This window comes from Cucurbita pepo, chromosome 2, assembly GCF_057944985.1.
Source record: "Cucurbita pepo subsp. pepo isolate OVF chromosome 2, ASM5794498v1, whole genome shotgun sequence".
Lineage (NCBI taxonomy): Eukaryota > Viridiplantae > Streptophyta > Magnoliopsida > Cucurbitales > Cucurbitaceae > Cucurbita > Cucurbita pepo.
The window spans coordinates 6063997-6078650 of NC_141799.1; the positions used below are offsets into that span (position 1 = coordinate 6063997).

At 35.5% G+C, this 14654-nt stretch overlaps 1 long non-coding RNA gene across 1 annotated transcript; it reads left to right on the forward strand.

The window, feature by feature from the left end:
- Positions 1 to 5739: 5739 nt before the first annotated feature.
- Positions 5740 to 13414, forward strand: LOC147793418 (uncharacterized). The gene is made up of 3 exons (XR_015419795.1): positions 5740 to 5754; positions 12274 to 12721; positions 13105 to 13414. It is a non-coding gene; the product is annotated as an uncharacterized LOC147793418 (long non-coding RNA).
- Positions 13415 to 14654: the final 1240 nt, after the last annotated feature.

A 14654-nucleotide genomic window follows, 5' to 3' on the forward strand; every position in this document is an offset into this window, starting at 1 on the left:
TTTTTTTTTTTTGTTATCAAAATGAATATGGTGGGAATTAGTACAAAGAACGTAATCTAAACTTAACTCAATTGATTTAGACATTATTTTATTATATACATATATTCGTTTTTTTAAAATAAATAGTATAATAGTTATTCAAATTTAAAGTTGAAAGTATAGTCCGCTAAATTTTGGAATAAAATATTATATTGCATTAATTTTATATATTGGACCTAATTCAAGATGTATTTCGTCGAAAAGGAGTGGTTCGCACTAGGACGTACGCCAGTCACTGGTTCAACTTAATGAAATACCTTCCTACACCTAATTGATCAAAAAATTGCAATGAGTGGAACGAACTCTTTTTTATTTCGAGCGGTGTTATAGGGCACTAGTTGATATGTAGACGGAGATTTGCATCATGCTTTGTAATGACCCGAAATTTTCTACTTAATTTAAGGTCGCTACTGTATACATATCATAAACATGAATGCGGAAATACTTCATTTAAACTTACATAAAACATAACCTTCAGCTTAAACCACAGCCGACTTACGTGTTTTGAAAACACCTTTAAAACGACACAACAAAAGACTAAATAAAATAAATAAACATTTAAATTAAAAAACATCCTATTCTAGCCTAAGATTAAGAAAATAAATGCGACTACCCTATGCATGTGTCATGGTCTCGAGTTGCGATGTTGTCGTCAGCCGTATAGGAATGCCTCTGTACTGACCCAAAGTTTTCTACTTAATTTAAGGTCGCTACTGTATACGTACCATAAACATTGAATGCTGAAGACTTCATTTAAATTCCATAAAACATAACCTTTAGCTTAAAACACAGCCATGGACTTACATGTTTCGAAAACATCTTTAAAACGACACAACAAAAGACTAAATAAAATAAATAAGAGTTTAAGTTAAACACATCCTATTCTAGCCTAAGTCTAAGAAAATAAATATCACTATCCTATGCATGTGTCATGGTCTCGAGTTGCGATGCCGTCGTCAGCCGTACAGGAATGCCTTGCCTTAACCTGAAAAATGTAGTAGCACATGGCTTGAGTATTTAAAGAAATACTCCGTAAATGACCCCACTATTGGGGTTAAATGCAATAATCACATGCAAATGAGATTGGGACCTATCTCTCAATCTGTCTTCCTACGGTGCTGTTCTAACGGGTAATTTGGACGTGTACCATATACTCTACACACAGCCCATACATGCGAGTATGGGCACACCAGTCAGTTCGCACACCACTGGGCCTCATTCCTTGTCGGGCGAGCATACTCTGGGAGCTCCTTAGGCCGAACACCCGTTAGAACTAGTAACCGTCACAGCAGCGCTATGCAAAACATAACGATCGTTTTCCTGCCATTGGATGTACGCGTCCGTACCCTCGTGATGGAATAGGGGTATCCCCCCAAATGCATGAGCACACATAATGCATGAGGTCCCCAATATTTCTACTTTTATCATTAATGAATATAACCCCCACTATCATCTTTCATGCTTAACATGTTATTTCTCATTTTTCAGTCTACATATCATACATAATCCTAACGGGGTTACATTTCATTTCATTTATCGTGATATCATGTCATTCATAACATGTTGTATACATACAATTTAGAAAACATAACATAACGCTCCATGCTTTTAACATGCCATTTCATAAGGTGTAATTCATACAACAATTACCTCAATGGTCACACAAAACAATCTAAACATAACACATCGCATCACATCGTATCATAACATGTCATATCGTAAACACTTTGTGGTCATATCGTTCCCTAACTTATCATAGCCTTAACGTTCTTATACCTATCACAGTCATTTCGTTACGTGAACATACTTTAGTCATATCATCACAGGAACGTATCCTAACGCTATCGTTCTATCAATCTATCACAAACCTATCCCTTTCTACCCATATCCTAACCATATTCTTTCATCAATCTCTCCTGACCATAGCACTCTGGTATGTAACCTAACCTTAACGTTTCATGAACGTACCTTACTCCTATCGTTACATTTCGTTTTGTGCATCCTTCTCTATTCTATCTCAAACATATCCTTGAACACGTCGTACCATAATTAATATCATACAATCCACATATTATAACATAACATTAACATAATATAAGCATACCGATTCACTGATAATTCACACATATCAGTATATATGACATGTGCAGAACCACAGACACGTGTCAACATCAAATATGACCATGTCGATAGTAAGGCCATTTACCTGGTTCGCTTAAGTTGTTGTCACCAATATATCTTTAATGGAAGTTCGATTCCGTCCTTTGAAATCCGAATCAACCTATGTGAGACCATGACATCAGTTTCAAGTTTGAACTTTACAAAATTATTTCTCTAATTTACGCTGGTCCATTGTTAAAGGTCTTGGAATGTTATATATCTATAATTATATTTTTATTAAAAATCTTATAATTCCATAGTTACTGTTGTATAAAAGAGTAGATACAACTATTTCAAGTTTGAACTCTACAAAATTATTTCTCTAATTTATGCTTAAATCGATTAGAATACTCTTGTCTATTGCCACATTTTATGATTATGAAATTTGGCAAATGAATGTTAAGACAGCCTTTCTAAACTGCAATCTTGAAGAGAGTATCTATATGGCTCAACCAGAGGGGTTCATTGAACAGGATCACGAGCAAAGGGTTTGCAAGCTTAAAAGATCCATTTACGGGTTGAAGCAAGCATCTCGATCCTGGAATATAAAGTTTGATACTGCGATCAAATCTTATGGCTTTAAACCTAATGTTGACGAACCTTGTGTTTATAAAAGGATAGTCAACTCTACAGTAGCTTTCCTGGTGTTGTACGTTGACGATATCCTACTCATTGAAAATGATGTGGGATTTCTGACTGACATTAAGAATTGGCTAGCGACACAATTCCAAATGAAAGATTTGGGAGAGACTCAGTTTGTTCTTGGAATCCAAATTGTTCGGAATCGCAAGAACAAAACACTAGCATTGTCTCAGGCATCGTTCATCGACAAAATATTGATTCGATATAAGATGCAGGACTCCAAGAAAGGATTATTACCTTTCAGGCATGGAGTTCATTTGTCGAAGGAACAAAGTCCTAAGACACCTCAAGAAGTTGAGGATATGAGACACATTCCCTATGCATCAGCGGTCGGCAGTCTGATGTATGCCATGCTATGTACCCGACCCGACATATGCTATGCTGTGAAAATTATTAGCAGATATCAATCCAATCCGGGACGTGCTCATTGGACTGCCGTTAAGAATATCCTCAAGTATCTTAGGAGAACGAGGGACTATATGCTAATGTACGGTGCTAAGGATCTGATCCTTACAGGGTACACTAACTCAGATTTTCAGACCGATGTAGATTCGAGGAAATCGACATCAGGATCTGTCTTCACTATGAACGGAGGAGCAATAATATGGAGAAGCATAAAGCAAGGTTGCATTGCTGATTCCACCATGGAGGCTGAGTATGTTGCTGCTTGTGAAGCAGCGAAAGAATCTATATGGCTTAGGAAGTTCTTAACTGATTTGGATGTTGTTCCAAATATGCATCTTCCCGTCACTCTTTATTGTGATAACAGTGGAGCAGTTGCAAATTCAAAAGAACCAAGAAGCCATAAGCGAGGAAAACATATTGATCACAAATATCATCTCATAAGGGAGATTGTGCAACGAGGAGATGTGATCGTCACACAGATAGCTTCAGAGCACAACATTGCTTATCCATTTACAAAGCCCCTCACGGCTAAAGTGTTTGAAGGGCACCTAGTGAGTCTAGGACTACGAGTTATGTAATCTAGGGCAAGTGGGAGGAATGGCATGAGTATGTGATGCCCTAGTTTATTGTATTTCTCTCTACTCAACATTATAAAACCCCACTAGAGTTTTAGTCCAAGTGGGAGTTTGTTGGGTTTTATGTCCTAAAACTCATAGTTTGTAAACAAAAAGATATTCTATTTTCAATAAAGTTATTATTGTTGTTTATTCAGTAAAGATTGTTATTGAATAAAGTGAACTTTACGATCATTAATCTAAATCCAATAAACTAAGAACCCTCTGGCTATAGTATGATTACTTGAACTATATGTAGAGACATAAGAGTGAATCAAGTTCAAGTATATAGTCAAAATGATCTATAGTATAAGGATAAGGCTGAGTACCTTATTCTGGGGACACTATGGATGCGGCCCACTTTTGTATATGATATAAACAATGTGATCACTAAATTGTACATGTGAAGACATGTGAGTTGGGGCATCCTATGCAATGAGTATTGCATAAGATCGGACCATGAAGAAAACCACTCTCACTTTATAATGTCGTTTACTGTTGAGGCTGATTTTCTTTTCATTCGATAACCTAGGTAACTCGGTTTTAATCCTGAGCTAACCATGAACTCCTGTTTATTCCGAATTATCCTTAGATTTGCATGGGTGAGAGTGGCTCTAGTTCGCCGACTCAATAGGCCTCCCATTTCAGGGGTAAGACTGGGTGAATGGCTGGGGACGTGGGGTGCAAGATGGAACTCACTCCTACCCACTTTTAGGGATAGAAGAAAGGTAGTTCCCTTAAGCACTGACTCCAAGTCTTGAACAAGGGGCCCCACCCTCTCATTGGCCTGAGAGGGATTCGGTTTACTCGTTGGACCACAAACCAATTGTTCATTAGAGGATTAGTGAGACATAAGGAACAAGAAGTAACTTTAGGGGTAAAACGGTAAATTTACCCAGCTCTAGTTACGAACAACCTGTGAAGGATCGACTAACTAATCATGGTTATATCAAATGGACAAAAATATATCTATAGTGAGGGGAGTGCAACTACTAGGCTATAGTGGAGTGTCCTAGTAGTTAACGAATGTTGGTTAACAAGGTTAATGAGTTTAGCCGGTTAATCTTGGATCGTTGGAGCCCATGATCTATAGGTCCATTAGGTCCCTCTGCTAGCTCATATCGGACTAAACCATAGAATAGTGTGACGAGAGAGTTCGAAGTGTTCGAATCCAAATCAGGGAATATGCGCTACATATATACGATACATTTAACCGCATTTTTGTTTTATTTACGAATTAAACAAAAGGAGAGAATCTGAGATATTTAAATTAAGATTTAAATATCTTAATCAATCATGTGTCGGAATTGATTGGGATTGGCATTTGAATTAATATTAAATATTAATTAAATAGTTTAATTAATCATTTAATGTTACTTTAATTTGAAATTCATTAATAAATTAATTGTTGAATTAAAATGAAGAAAGTCACAATGTTGACTTCATCTAATCGAAAAATCCATGTTAGTGGAATTTTGAGGTGTCAAAATTTGGTTTAACCAAACTTGCATGTTTGCCAAATAAAACCCACAAGTTTGAGTGGAATTTTGAGTGTCAAAATTTGTTTAACTCAAACATGCATGCTTGCCACATAATCCCAAACATTTGAGTGGAATTTTAAGTGTCAAAATTTGGTGATCTCAAATTTGCATGAACATGCAAACATGACTCTTTAAATAGAGTGATCATGGTACATGGAAGGTCTTCTTCTTGTTGGTGGAAAACCTTGAGAAAAACCTCTCACAAACACTCTCTTCACATATACAAAATCCCTCCCAAGTTTAGTCACTCACCGGATTCCACAATCCCGTTCTAAGGCTGGAGGATAGTGGAGAAGACACTAGTGGTGGTTCGAAACCGGTTCGTGAGGAAAAAGGAGTTTGAACTACAAAAGGTGAGTATCTAAACTAATTTAGTTTTAATACTTCCGCATGTGTTATATTAATACCAACAACATAAACATAATATAAGCATACTGATTCACTGATAATTCACACATATTAGTATATATGACACGTGCAGAACCACAGACACGTGTCAACATCAAATATAACCATGTCGATAGTAAGGCCACTTACCTGGTTAGCTTAAGTTGTTGTCACAAATATATCTTTAATGGAAGTTCGATTCCGTCCTTTGAAATTCGAGCCAACCTATGTGAGACCATGACATCAGTTTCATGTTTGAACTCTACAAAATTATTTCTCTAATTTACGCTGGTCCATTGTTAAAGGTTTTGGAATGTTATATATCTATAATTATATTTTTATTAAAAATCTTATAATTCCATAGTTACTGTTGTATAAAAGAGTAGATACAACTATTTCAAGTTATTCTGGCCTTTACTACTCTCTCTATTTACCCTCTCTATTTACTATTTACCTTTCTCTCTATATTTAGTTTGTGGTTTTTAATTCCTTAATCTTCATTTTTTTATCTGCCTTTTAATTCTGTTTCCAAATCTTTCCTTATCCAAGCGTTTTCTGTTCACAAATTTGATTGGTTATTCTATTTTTAATCTATTCATTTGGCTACTGATATAAATTTAATATAATATTACTAATCGGACATGATTTACTAGAATTCGTATCTAAACATTTGTAATAATTTAAATCTAACTATAATTAGTTGTGATTTCTAAAAAAAAATAGGATAAAAAAAAGAAGATTTAATATATACTTTATTGATCAGCGGGGCTAAGAATGGGTTGAGGAGAGATAATTGTGGGAAGGGATGAGAGGTTAGTGAGGAGGGGGAAATGTTATTTATTTATTTATTTATTTATTTATTTATTATTATTATTATTATTATTATTTTAACTATTTTTTTATAATTATTTTTATTTGTTTATTTCTTTATTTATTTTTGGGCTATTACAGCCTTGCCTTCACCTGAAACAGAGGTATCACGCTTGAGTATTTGAAGAAATACTCGGTAAGTAGTAAGTGACCCCACTATTGAGGTCAAATGCAAGAATATGCGAATGCAATGATGGGACCTATCATATCAGTCTATTTTTCCTACGCTACTATTCTAATTGGGCACATTGGATGTGTACCATATACTCTACACAGCGCATACATGCGTGTATGGGCTCACTAGTCAGTTTGTGTAAGGACCGGGCTGACTCGATGACTCTAAAATGACCGATAAATTTTTTGCGAAATTAAACCATTAAAATTTAAAACATAATTTACATTATACGAAAATAGTGGGCGCATTAGTAATTTAAAATATAACATAATGGTTAAAATACAAAATAAGGAACGAACACAAAACGTCTTAAAACAATGGGTCGAGGACGATGGGTGAGGTTTGTCTATGGCACCTGCTCCAGAGTCCGCTACCGACCTCGACCAGCACATTATTTCCTGAAAAAAAAATGGAGAATAAGGAATGAGTACAAGACTCAGTAAGTAGCCTACTTGTAGGCTCTTAATCGTGTCCTTGATATGCTAGGGTACCACGTTCTTTCTTTTCTTGTTCTTGCCGTATGTTCTTGTTATGTTTCTTAATTCCTTCTCCAAGACACTTTCCTTAGGATTTACGGTACTAGACATAAACTTGTCGACCTGTGTCCGAGGCTTCATGCGTTCCAAGCGACACAGTCTTAATACCTACGCTCAAGGTTTCATACGCTCCAAGTAGCGTAGTCTAAGTCATAAGCATGATGTACCGCTGGAGGTCTTAGGAGGTTCTTGATTCATGGCTAGGGTAACTTACTCTCTTCTTGCTCCATCGTGGCCATAGGTCACTCCCCATGATAGACCATAAAGGTCAAGTGATCGATGCATGCATGAATATGGCATAGACCATAAAGGTCACGTGATCGGTGTGTACATGAACATGGCATCCTGCAAATCATAACATGGTGCAGGGCATCTCATCTAGGTGAGGGGAATGAGGCCAAACATGACATCCTGCAAGAGAAACACGATGCAGGGCATCCCACCTAGAAGAGGAAACAATGTCTCCTTAGAAAGAACCCCATGGTGGGAGGTATGGGCCACAATTGGACATGCTTAGAGTATTACCTAGCATTCTTAAATTTTGAGTCTTGAGAACTTTGATCCCTTATGTTTGAGTGGTACCTAACATTCTTCTTGTCTTGGTAGTTGTATAGCTTGTTATTGATTCTTAATCTTGTACGTTTCTAAGGTTCTTATTTTCTTGAGGCGTAAGTTGTTAAATACATTCGTGATCATATGAACCCATCGTAATAACTAGCATGAGTTATTCTAGAAGGTCATAAGTTCATAATGGACTCCTTAGAGGGTTTTAGAAGGGTCTTGAATCTTGACATGTTTCCTTTAGGCATTTCCTAAGTTCCATCTTGGTTTAGGTTCCAAACTTGCTCCAACCACCTTGTAATCTTGAACTTATTCTCAAGTCATATAGAGTAGGCCTTAAAGAGAATAGTTGGTAAGTTGGAGCATCTCTAAACCTTGAGCTAGGATATGACTACTTGTTTCGTTTTCAGGAACTAAGCCTTAGAGGTTGTCATGTCATGCCTTGTGTTCCCTGAAAACTCTTCCAAAGTAACCCTTAATTTTCTCTACATGAGTGCATAGGTGGCGTTATCATAATCGTGGCATCCTATTGAAAATTCGTGATGCAGGGCATCTCATTTAGGTGAGGGAGATAATAAGTTCATCGTGGCATCATGCTCATGGTACATATAGCAGGGCATCTCACCTAAAGAGGAATAGGGGTCTCGTGGTACACTTCGTGATGGGAGATAACAGTTACTCCGGGCATGGATCCTAGCAACTTGTTAAGCATGTCATTTGCATTAACCTAGGTGTTTCTATGCATTCTTGGGGATCCTAGGTTTATGCATAATGTCTTGGGTGAAGCTTGGGAACATACAAGTTCTTCTAAGGAATAGCCCCGACATGGTCTTGTGCACGTAGAGTCTCATTAGAAACCAAGGGTACTTGTGGAGAATCTCTTATTTAGTGGATACCTCTTTCGTCATCCTAGGAGGCAAAGTTGCATGATTCGTGATATACGTTTTCCCCATATCTTGGTTTCGCTACCTAACATTTTCCAATGACTCCCAAACTTCATTTCCTTATACAACCTCTTGAGATAAGGATTCATACAACATTTCATAATGTTGGGAGGTCATTTAGGGCTTAACCCGTAGGTAGTCTTCCGTAGGGGCATTATGGTCGTTTTACCCCTAATTCTTGGTTTTGCTCCTTAACGAGTTACAATGGTTTTCAAAATTCATTACCTAATCAAGCATCATAAATAAGATTTATTGTAGAGTTTCATAGCATTTGGAGGTTATCTTGGTCATGAACCGTAGGTAGATATCCTTAGGGGCATTATGGTCATTTCTCCCCCGTTTCTTGGTTTACCTACTTATCCTTATCCAATGACTGCAAAATTTCATACATAACCTTATAATGATATATTATGCTCAGTAACAAAATTTTATAGACAACAGAGCTCATTTAGTGGGTTATCTTAATGTTCCTTAAATCTCGAGTAATTTGGTCGGTTTAAAGCCTTAACTCACGGTTCTTTGGATTTTTCTTTCATATATCCTTGTGTCATACTTCGTTTAGGGTTCATATGAAAATCCAAGCAATTCCTACAAGTATTTCTTAAGAAAAATCCAATGTGGCTACTTACCTCATCGTCGACGTTCGGGACCTCCATTCTTGAGCTTCCGGTATCCGAATTACTTCCAATTTCCTTCCATAGACTCCTTATTGTGTCTAGTTTCTTCTTCTTTATCGTAGCCTAAGATTTTCGCCACCAAAATTCGTCCAAAATTATTTTTCTCGCCGGAGCTAAAACAGGGGATTCATCATTGGGCAACCAATTTTAGGGGTTTTCAAGGCCCGATTTCTCCATGGAATCTCTTCCATATCCTTTCCTCAAGCTACATGAATTAGTTTGGAGGACATTCTTTGAGTGTGGGACCTTAATTTTGAGAGATCATTCTCGGTATGCAACTTCCCGAAACGTCGGATTTTCGATCTCTTGGGTAACTTGTTCTACGACGTTTCGACTCTCGATTCCTTCATCAAAATTACTCAAATCCTTCATCTGAAGCTAAAGAAATCATTAATTTGAAGGAAAAGGGACCGTAGATAGGATTTCGTCACTTATCCCCAACTTAAGCCCGAAATCGATTTCCTTCAATTGGGCACGGACCGTAGATAGAATTTCGTCACTTATCCCCAACTTAAGCCCGAAATCGATTTCCTTCAATTGGGCACGCTCCCGAGGTTATTTCTCTTCGTGGGCTTCAACGGAAACACTCCGTGGAGGTGCAGAAACTTATTGGGATCGTTCTTGCTCGACGAATCGTCGTGTATCCCCGGATTGCATTTTCAAGCTTTCCTTTAAGTTCTTCAATGGGGGATTGAATTGGGGAAATGGTTTCTGGACACTTTCAGCACTTCATTCCTTCATAGAACTTGTGGGTAATCTTGCTTAGAAACTATAAGAATATGTTTGGGGAGAAATGGTGGAGAATTGCTCTCGAATTTTGAAGAAATCAGAGAGTAGGAGACCCACAATCTAAACGCTCATAACTCTTGAATGGGCTCTCAACCTTGCTCGATTCTTGTTCCATATTGTTGCCCCAACTTAAGACTTTATAGGAGAAGCTTAAACCGACATTGAGAGCTCCAGAATCGTCGTGAATTGGCGGTTTTGATTTTATGGAATATCTGTTGGAAATATCTACTCCGATCAGAGCCTCACCGACTTTGGTTTTGAATACCAGCCGCTGGATGTGATGATCTGTCCGTCTTCTAGATCATATCCAACGGCTGAGATTCAAGGTTTGAAAGATTTTGCTCAAATGGTCACGGTAGATGCTCTGATTATGATTAGAGGGGCATTTTCGTGATTATCCATCCTTCTAGGGGTATTTTGGTAATTTGACACTTTCCGAATATTTTATTATTATTTTCTTCGAAAACTCTGTAATTTTTCTAAATATTTTTCATCCCTTGTTGGTCATTTTTCTTTTCTTCCGCACATATTGCATCACAATATATCATATCATAAACAATTCAATTTATCACATATCTCATACCATAACATATTTCATATCATATGACAACATATATCTATATATATATATATATATATATATATATATATATATATATATATATATATATATATCCGTCATACACATATCGTATCATAATCATATCATAGCGTAAACACTTCTTGGTCATATTGTTCCCTTACTTATCATAGCCTTAACGTCTTATATCTATCACAGTCATGTCGTTACATGAACGTACCTTAGTCATATCATCACATGAACGTATCCTAACGCTATTGTTCTATCAATCTATCACAAACCTATCCCTTTCTACCCATATCCCTCACTACACATAACCTAACCATATTCTTTTATCAATCTCTCATATCCATAGCACTTCGGTATGTAACCTAACCTTAACGTTTCATGAACGTATCTTACTCCTATCGTCACATTTCGTCTTGTGCATCCTTATCGTATCCTATCTCAAACATATCATTGAACACATCGTACCGTAATTCACATATTATAACATATACATAACATATGATAAACATATCAATCCACAAACAACTCACACATATCAATATATATGACACGTGCCGAACAACGAGGCACGTGTTAACATCAAATATAACTATGCCGATAGTAAGACCACTTACTTGATTAGCTTAGGTTGATGTCCAGAAGTTATCATTAATGAAAGTTCGATTCTGTCCTTTGAAATCAAAGTCAACCTAGGTAAGCTCATGACATCAGTTTCCAGTTTGAACTCTATCAAATTATTTTTCTAATTTACATGGGTCCATTGTTAAAAGTTTTGAAATGTTATATATCTATAATTAATGTTTTTATTAAAAATCTTATTTTATATGGTTTTTTCTGGTATAAAAAAGTTGATAGAGTTATTCAAGTGATTTTGTGCTTTCCTGTTCTCTATATTTGCTTTTTTTTTTTTTTTTTTTCTTCATCTCTATTTACTAGGTGGCCTTTTGCTTTTCTGGTTTTTCTCTTTATCTATATTTACTCCCTTTTAATTTTGTTCACAAATTTTCTTTGCCATTTTATTTTTAATCTATTTATTTGTCTACTGATATAAATTTATTGATCTAATATTATTAATCTAATGTTATTTACTAGAATTCATATAAATTATTGGCATTTAGTTTCTAACTCAACTAAACAATTGTCATGATTTAATGAGATTTAACCATGATTGGCTGTGATTTCTAAAAACAAATAGGACAAATAAAATTAAGATTTAATATATATCTTACTGATCATATCTATCTCCTAGTAAATCTTGTCTTGTGAATTGGGTAAAGCCATTCTCATTTTTTCCTCAAATTAAACCTGTCAATTATTGTTTGTCTGTTTTTTTGGCTGAGGTAGGCTGAGGAGAGATAATTGGAGAAGGAATGAGAGGTTACTAGAGAGAAAGGAGGAAGATTGTTTCTCTTTCATTTAATAGCAAAAGGAGGAGACATAATCAATTGCAAAACGGCCCACTACTCCTCCGCAGGAAACAAAGGAAAAGAAAAAGGCAAGTTTGGTATGTTTTACATATCTTTATAACCATCATTTTCAAGCTTCAAAGGAACACAATTGTTTTCCATATCTTTTTTGAGAGCTACTTCGACTTCACGAATGGCTCGACACGAGGGGAGCAGCGGAGCGGTTTCGATGAGCACGGTAGCTGTTGCAATGGCGTTGCTGCTGCTGCTTGGCTTCGAACATGGTGATGCTGCTACAACTTTTGTTGTTGGCGACTCGAACGGATGGAACCTGGGCGTGGAAGGATGGCCTAATGGGAAGGTGTTTAGAGCCGGTGACATATTAAGTGAGTTTTCAACTCTTGTGTTGATAGTTGAATAGTAACTGATATTTTACTTGCGTAATTGTAATCGTAATCTTAATCGTATCTATTAAGAATAATGCTCTGATACTATGTTAAGAATGAAAAACATAAGTGGGAATAATGCTCTGATACTATGTTAAGAATGAAAAACATAAGTGGGATCGAAAGTTGAAAATATTCTACTAACCAAATCATGGAGATAAGATAAATTATATCAAAACACAAGTTCCGTAGCAGACTCGTTTTAAAGCCTTGAGGGAAAACCCGAAAGGGAAAGCCCAAAGAGGATTTGGGTCGTTACATCTATATAAAATATATTCGCAGTTAGATCGCAATGAATACATTTTTTTTTTTTTTTTTTGTAGGATTCAACTATAACCCGACAGTTCACAACGTGGTGGCAGTGGACGAGGGGGGTTATAGAAGCTGCATAGCTTCTAGAGGCGCCAAAGTGTTCAATTCAGGCAAGGATGAAATCACTCTCTCAAGAGGAAACAGCTTCTTCATATGCACCACCCCAGGCCACTGCCAAGCTGGGATGAAAATTACTATCAATTCCCTCTAGTTCTTGACCACCCCGTATCGTTTACACATCGATCTCGATGTAAATGTTCTAAGTAACGATGATTTGGAAACATTGTGGAAATAAAATAATTGATAATAATTAAGTAGTTATATGTATCTTATTATTATTTTTTCTCTTTGTTTATATCGAAAAATTAGGATAATAATGTTAATGCACTAAATTGTTTTATTTTTATAAATTAATATAAACAAAAAAATTAACATAAATTAAAACGGGTATGTTTCCTTAAATTTTTTCTATTTAACTTATATCGACATAATACCATATTTATTAAAACTATTATTTATAATAAAATAAGTTCAATTTATTTAATGTGTATCAGTATTTAGTTTTTAATGGTGAAAGTTGAAATTTAAAATAAAAATATTATTTAATGATTAAAATTAATTAATTTAATGTTTATAATTGATAATAATTTGTTCATTAATTAGTACGGTTTACCTTCACAAATATAGAAAGAGAGATAATTAATTATATATAAATAATTAATTAATTAAGAATCTTCATTTATATAAATATAAATATAAATAATGAATTGATTATATAAATAATTAATTAATTAAGAATCTTCATTTATATAAATATAAATATAAATAATTAATTATTTAAAGATTCGGTTTACATCGTCATGTTGTCATGCATCATCGTCATCATATAACATCATCATAAAACATCATATAATATCATATGGCATTATCATATAACTCAATTATGTCATCATACGTCATACATTATACATCATTATCATATAATATAGTCACAACGTCATAAATATAAAGCATAAATGACACATACAAGGGCCACGAGGCAAGTGTCTCATGCATCAAACAAGTCGTCCAACCATACTTGGTTGGCCTTAGCCGGTATTTCGCTAAATTCGAGTACGCTTGTCTTCCGTCCCTCGAAGTTGCGAGTACGTTTGTCTTCCGTTCCTCGAAGTTGCGAGTACCCTTGTCTTCCCTCCCTCGAAGTTGCGAGTACCCTTGTCTTCCCTCCCTCGAAGTTGCTCCAAATATCACCGGGAGTCGTTTCCTATTAGGAGGTCCATCTCATTTCGTTAGTATTTAGCATTTCTAATCTATTTAACTTGAATTTGGGAAATAGAGCATACCTCAATTACTTTAATTTATTTTATTTTTGGAATATGACTAAAATTTTAAACGTTTATTTAAGAACATGAAAATGGTCGAATAATCATTAAAATGTTATGTTTTTTTAAAATCTTATTTAGAATTTAAATCCTTTCTTTCGATGATAAAAGAAAGCTTTCAAATCTTATTTAGAACTTAAATACTTTCTTCCAAATAATAGATTTTATGGTAAAGAAAT